The 6,689-nt window shown below is 38.3% G+C and overlaps 1 pseudogene; it reads right to left on the bottom strand.

Annotated features, from left to right (window-relative positions):
* Positions 1-5,353: 5,353 nt before the first annotated feature.
* On the bottom strand, positions 5,354-5,472 carry LOC129888184 (5S ribosomal RNA; annotated as a pseudogene).
* Between the last annotated feature and the right edge of the window lie 1,217 nt (positions 5,473-6,689).

Raw genomic sequence — 6,689 nt, 5'->3', positions numbered from 1 at the left:
AAATGGAAAAGATAGGCCAGAAAAGGCAAATAATTATTTTCTGGATTGCTGTAACATTGCCAGTCAAGATTTCGTTTACAATTGTTGACTTGTAGTGACAGAGGGTTAAAAATATTTTAAAATTAAATGGAATTGAATAAAATATATTTGGTTAATAGTTTGGTCTATATCACCCTTATTACTAATAGTTGGAATAATACATTTAATCACCTTCCGACTTTGAATGTGTATAAGTAGACACTTAAATTTGTATAGAGTAGAACAAGTAGACACATCCACCCTACTTAGTGTCCTATGTGGCAATTCTCGTCCCATGTGACATCCTACATGGTGTCCTCTGTGTATTAGGTTACGTACGATACATGTGTCTACTTGTCCAAACTTATATAAGTTTAAATATCTGCTTATGCACATCCACAAATAAAGGACATAAATGTCCGCTGAGGCTAAATTAAATGACATATTTATGTATTATGCCATTAATAGTTTGCTCAAAAGAATATTTTAAACAAAAAAATAAATTTATTAGAAAAAAGGCATTTTGATTAGAAAAAAAGCATTTTGACCCAATTTAGTAACAATAGAGCATTTTTGAACCAAAATACTAACGGAAGATATTTCTCTTCAATTTTCGTAATTTAATGATATTTTGACCCTTTTCCACTTTAATTAGCAAGTGTGATTTGCATATTGCACTTTTTTTAATACCAAACATAGAATATAAAATGAGTTAGACTATCAGATCACTAGAGATTATAAAAAACAGAGAGGAGACATCAGTGATGTAGTATGGTGGAACCATCGATCTATATATCTATATGAAAGAGGATCCTCATCCTGCCTACGTGGTGTTCTCTGAGGCTGAAACACAATTTGCTTTTTTTTTTTGTATCTTTTTGTATTTTTAACTTCATGTATGGAAGGCCAAAAGTGTAATGACCCTCCAGGTTATTTCCTCCATTTCCCGATCTTTTCAGCGTTTAGAGTTTTTCTATAGTGATCCCAAGTCATTCATGACTTGCTGGCACTAATAGTTCAGTCACTTGGTCATTCTTTTGGGTTTTATGCCCATTTCTTTGTTTTGGAGCTCTTGAAGTTTAAATGGTTGACTTTGGTCAAATATCCAAGAAAATGATCTTAGAACGGAATTCTGATGGTTTCATCAGCTTCAAAATGATCAAATTAGGCTGGTAACATGGTCTGAACAAGTATCGATGCATTCAATGAGAATTTGGGGCCATTTGACGCTTTAACCATTGAAATTTGGCCTAAGGTTGACTTTGGTCAATATTCTTGGAAAACACACTCAGATTAAAATTCATCAGTGTGGTTATCTCGAGAAAGTTGAGTTTGGTCTAGAATGACTTTCGGGCGATTTCCGAGACTTTCGATCTCATTTCGAGCTTCCTGGTGGATTTTGGCTTAAAATGGAGCTTGGGTGTGGACCCACTTTTCATCAAGATGACCTCAAACAAAAATTTTGAGTGCGCTTTTGAGTCCAAAATATCAAATTTGGTGGGGTAGCACAGTTTGTTTGCATGCATGGAGTTCTGAACGTATTCAAAGCACCATGTTTGAGCTTTTTCAAAGCTCAAGTTTGAGCTGGTGCACCTTGGGTTGCTCTCTGCGATTGTTGACATAGTCCCCGCATTCGCGGACAAAAGAAGGTTTTCCCTCCGCATTCATGGACCTAGTCCCCATGTTTGTGTTGAAGGATGAGGTTCTCCCTCCGCTTTCGCAGAGGTCTTCTGAGTTAAGACCATCAATCATTTTCAACCCGACCTTTATTACCCGTTTGGCGATTTCTCGAGATAGCGAGCTCCGATTGAGGTGATTCCAAGTCCTTGGCATTTGTGATGATCGTGGATATGCGTAGGAGTGTTCAGGGAGCTTCAAAAAGCATCGTATTTGTTACACCCCATATTTTTATACTTTGGAACGCGTTCTTAAGTCTCTTGAAAGGCTCTTAAGTTTCTTGGAAGGATCGTAAGCCTCTTAAGTTTCTTAAGATTTCCTAAAGTTTATAAAAGCTTCTTAAAGCTTCTTAAGACTTCTTAAGAACTATTAAGCTTCTTAAGAATTACTATGTGAGCCAGATAATCTATAACTCTATCAAACAACTCTAAGGAAAGGAGAATGCGATACCCCATAGTAGAGAAGATTGGAAATAGAGTTAGAAGAATTCGGAAGAAGTTGGAGACCAAACAATGAGTCGTAGGACTCGACATATTTACATAAGCTTCCAACTTGGAAATCTTACATACTTAAGCTATTGGAGTACATACCAAGCTTACGTACCAAGAATTATATAGATTCGTAAAAGAAGACAAGATTACGAACCCACAAGGGAAAAAGAAAGTGCCACATGGTAGCAACTGGAGCAAAAGGGGTGGGCCCACATGCCATGTGGTAGCCCATGATTGGAGGAAGGGATGTGTTGGCCCAATGAGGGCTTGAAATGTGTCACCACTTAGGGCTTGACATGTTTCACCACCCTAAATAGCCTATATATATACATATCTTATTACTCATTAAGTTCTATATTCCTCTAGAAAATTCAAGAACAAGAAAGAAGAGAAGAGAAGAAACTAGAGAGGGAGAGAGCCACGGTTTCGGAAGGAAAAAAAGGTGAGTTCTTCGATTTTGATCCGTAAATTAATTATCTAGGGTGAACCATGATATTATGAAGGTATTAGTAATGAAAATTTATGGTTTGGATCAACACCAAAATGTTAGCAAGCAACCACAAAGTTGTAGGCGCGCTAAAGGAACTTCCGAGGCAAGTTTCGATGAGTTTGATGAGTTTCAGGCAAGGTAAGGGCTTCCCTTTCAAATTGGAGTTTATGATGTTTTTATGAGGTATATTACATGTATTAAATAAGGTTGGAATTAGAAAAATTTCATAAGGATGATTGAAGTTAGAAATAAACTAAATTGAAGTGGTTATAGCTAAATCGAAGTCGAGTAGTGGGTTGTCGTTGTGGTGCTGCAGTTGCAACTGGTTGGGTTGTGTGTTGCAGGGATTTAAAATATTTTAAAAAGGGTGTGGGTTCTTGTGGTTGCAGCCACACAACCCACCGTTTGGTATGGTTAAAGATTTTGCAAAATAAAGATTAAAAACTCTATTTTCGTATCTACTTTGGAGCTTGTATTGTGTAAGGTTGAAGTGATTTACTTGTAAATATGCTACTGTTTGTATTTGGTGGTATGGATGTTGATATTGTGGCCGATTTGAAATCTTGGGAATGTTGAAGTTATAGGGGAGATGCTGCCTGATTTTTGGTAGATTTGGAACTAGTAACAAACTAGTCGAGGGTAATGGATAAGGAAATAACTCCTATGAGTACTTGGGTGTAGAGTTGGAAATTGAAAAGTGAAAGGTCATTAACCTTAGTATTACTTCCATGTTAAATAGGTTTAAGAGACGATGAGGCGAATGTGTAAGAGTAATCCGTAAGAGGTATGTGAAGCTTACCCTTTCTTTCTTTTGGCATGTCTTAGCCTTAAGTGTTTGATATACAAAATGTGGGGATAATTCCATTCATATAACCCCAAGTATGACTCATAAGTCTTATTCACTTCTCGATGGTAGAATTCCTATAATAGTTGAGTTATTGCCTCTCAAGGCTTCTGTATGATAGAGAGTAGTAAGTATGTGAAGCTATCTCCTTTCTCTTGGCATGTCTTTGGCATGAGTAAATAGAGCTATCCTTGTTTCCTCTTGGTATGCTTTTGACATAAGTATGATGCTATTATGCTATAATTATTCATCGATCCATGACGGGCTAGGTACGATATATGCATATGATGACTCCATGAGGGAAATTAGAGAGTATGTAAAGCTTATTCTTTCTCTTGGCATGTCATTGGCATAAGTATGTAAAGCTTATTCTTTCTCTTGGTATGTCATTGGCATAAGTATGTAAAACTTATTCTTTCTCTTGGCATATCATTCGCATAAGTATTTAAAGCCTATCTTCTCTCTTCTTTTGGCATGTCTTGATATAAGTATCACATGATGTAAGCTTTGGGGAGTATCCCATCCATAAAGCTCCGAGAAAAAAATATGAGTCTTACCAACTTCCTAATGTTAGAACTTCCATAATAATGGAGCTACAACTCTCAAGCCTTCTATGTGATAGAAAGCAGTAAGTACATTAACTATCCTCTCTTCTCATTTAGCATATCCTAAAAGTAAGTGATATGTATACAAGGTGGGGTAATCTCATTCTTAAGTTCCGAATAGGATTCTTGTCTCTTACTCATTTTTAGATGTTAATGCTCTTATGGTAGTTTAGCTACTACCCTCGAGCCTTCTGTACGTAAAATAGGAATTGGCGTGTGGAAGTCCATATGCTTATAGATGCTATAGTGACTCTTGTCCTTACTTCGATAAGCTTCTATTCCTAAGGACTCTATGATGACCAATGCCTCTGATTTATAAGCCGTTTGGCATTACTTGATAAATGCCTATGATTCTTGAGACTCTAGTTGATACGACCCCTAATGACACTTAGAGGGCACTTGGGATAAGTACCATTCTAAACCTCGAAGGATAGTCCAGTATGATCGTGTTATTGAGTCTCAGATGATAATATGATGATTATGACACCGAGTCCCATAAAGGGCCAAGTACGGTATATGATGATTATGACACCGAGTCCTATAAAGGGTCGGGTACGGTATATGATGATTATGACACTGAGTCCCATAAAGGGCCGAGTATGGTATATGATAATTATGACACCGAGTCCCATAAAGAGATGGGTATGGTATATAATGATATGATGACACTGAGTCCTATAAAGGACCATGTTTGAGTAAAGATTAAGATATGACAACAATGTCATTGGTCACTGATATTGTGACATACAAGTAGCAAGGAGAAAGAATAGAAAATCTCCTATGGTAGGAAATGAGGAGACCAAGGAGTGCTTAAAGGAAGAAAATAAAGGAGTAGGACAAAATAGCGTTAGCGCGAGCAAGTTTTAGTGTGAAGATGATATGTAAAGCAAGATGGACCGGAAGATGAAAAAACAGCATTTATTTCATACCAATTGTATAAGAGTAGTTGTGAAACCTATGAGTAATTATATACAACATAGGACCAAGCGGAGGAGTACATGATGAAAAAGAGTTATGATATTTTGGAGATGTTACAGAGGAATACAAAGAGAAGTTAAATCAAATGACTAAAAGGACATGACCAGGGTTGAATGAAGGATCTACCTCGATACCAGTTGTAAGATAAAAGAGGAGAGGGCAAGGCGTAACCTGAAGACTAACGAGAAGAAGCTAAGGTAAATCTTGGGCTAAGATGAGTGTCTTCACACATTATTACAAGGATGGCAATGAGACGTGACACGAGGACTTCCTGGGGGGTCACCCATCCTAGTACTACTCTCACCCAAGCACGTTTTACTTTGGAATTCTGGTGGGATCCGATGCGTTAGTGTTGTTATGATCGCACGAGATGGGAGAATCCGAACTAGCGGCGAAGCAACGATACGAGATTATGTACCTAGAGTGTTATAAGTTATGATAAGGGAATTGGAAAAGAGCTTAAGCAAAATAAGCAGGATTAGATGATTACTAACAGATAGCGCACTTGTATGCCACAGTTCTTCAACATAATACCAATTAATGATAAGGGGTCATCGCGTGAGGGGACTTCAACACAACTTGGTAGCTAACTCTGATGGGCAAAAAGCAAAACCCAAAAGGCGAGGGTACCAATTGATGTCGTCTAAAGAAGGCAAGAAGTAATATACGAGGCCGAAGATTCCACAATACGACCTTGGCTACAAGAATCACTTTGCACTCCCTAGACAAATAATTCTATATAGAATGTTATTCGCAGATTAACAATATCAGCCCATGTTCCTTCAATCAAGGATTACCTGTCTAGTCGAGATTTTGTAAAATTATAGGTCAAGAGGGTGGTGAGACTTTACAGAGTTCCCATAGCTATTGTCTCAGACGAAGGAGCCCGAGTTACAGTTAACTACTAAAGATCAGTCCAAGAAGAGATGGGGAAGATATATAGGTCTTCGTACACCATTGTACCCTCAGACCGAAGGATAGACTAAGCTTACTAGCTAAATGCTAGAAGAGGGTTGCGAGCCTATACGGTTGACTCCAAAGGTAGCTTGGATAATTGCCTACTACCTGTTAAATGTATTTACTACATCAACTATCATTCTAGTCTCTAGATGGAACCGGAAGAGACTTGGTATGGCAAAAAGAGTAGGTCGTCAATTGGTGGGTTGATGTTGGTAAAACACGACTAATGGGCCCAAGCGTGGTTCAATAAGCCATCGAGAAGGTGAAGCTTATTTAGGAGAGAGTGTTAGCATCTCAGAGTCGACAGAAGTCATACGTAGGTAATCGACATCGACTTCTACAGTTTCAAGTTAATGATTGGGCATTTTCGAAGGTACCCCCCACAGATAAAGTAATGAGGTCCATCAGGAAAGGGGACCTTAGTCCAAGATACATTGACCTTATCAGATCCTCCGCCGAATAGGCAAGGTTGCCCACGTGCCGGACTTACCAGCGAATCTGGAAGTGGTACATCCAGTCTTCCATGTATCAATGCTTTGCAAGTATGTTGGTAATCCAACCAGGGTATATCCCGTAGAGGGTATCCAGGTCACAGAGGAGTTATCCTATGAGAAGCAACCTATCGC

Source organism: Solanum dulcamara, chromosome 4, assembly GCF_947179165.1.
Source record: "Solanum dulcamara chromosome 4, daSolDulc1.2, whole genome shotgun sequence".
In the NCBI taxonomy this organism is placed as follows: Eukaryota; Viridiplantae; Streptophyta; class Magnoliopsida; order Solanales; family Solanaceae; genus Solanum; species Solanum dulcamara.
This window is presented reverse-complemented; position numbering and strand designations above follow the sequence as displayed.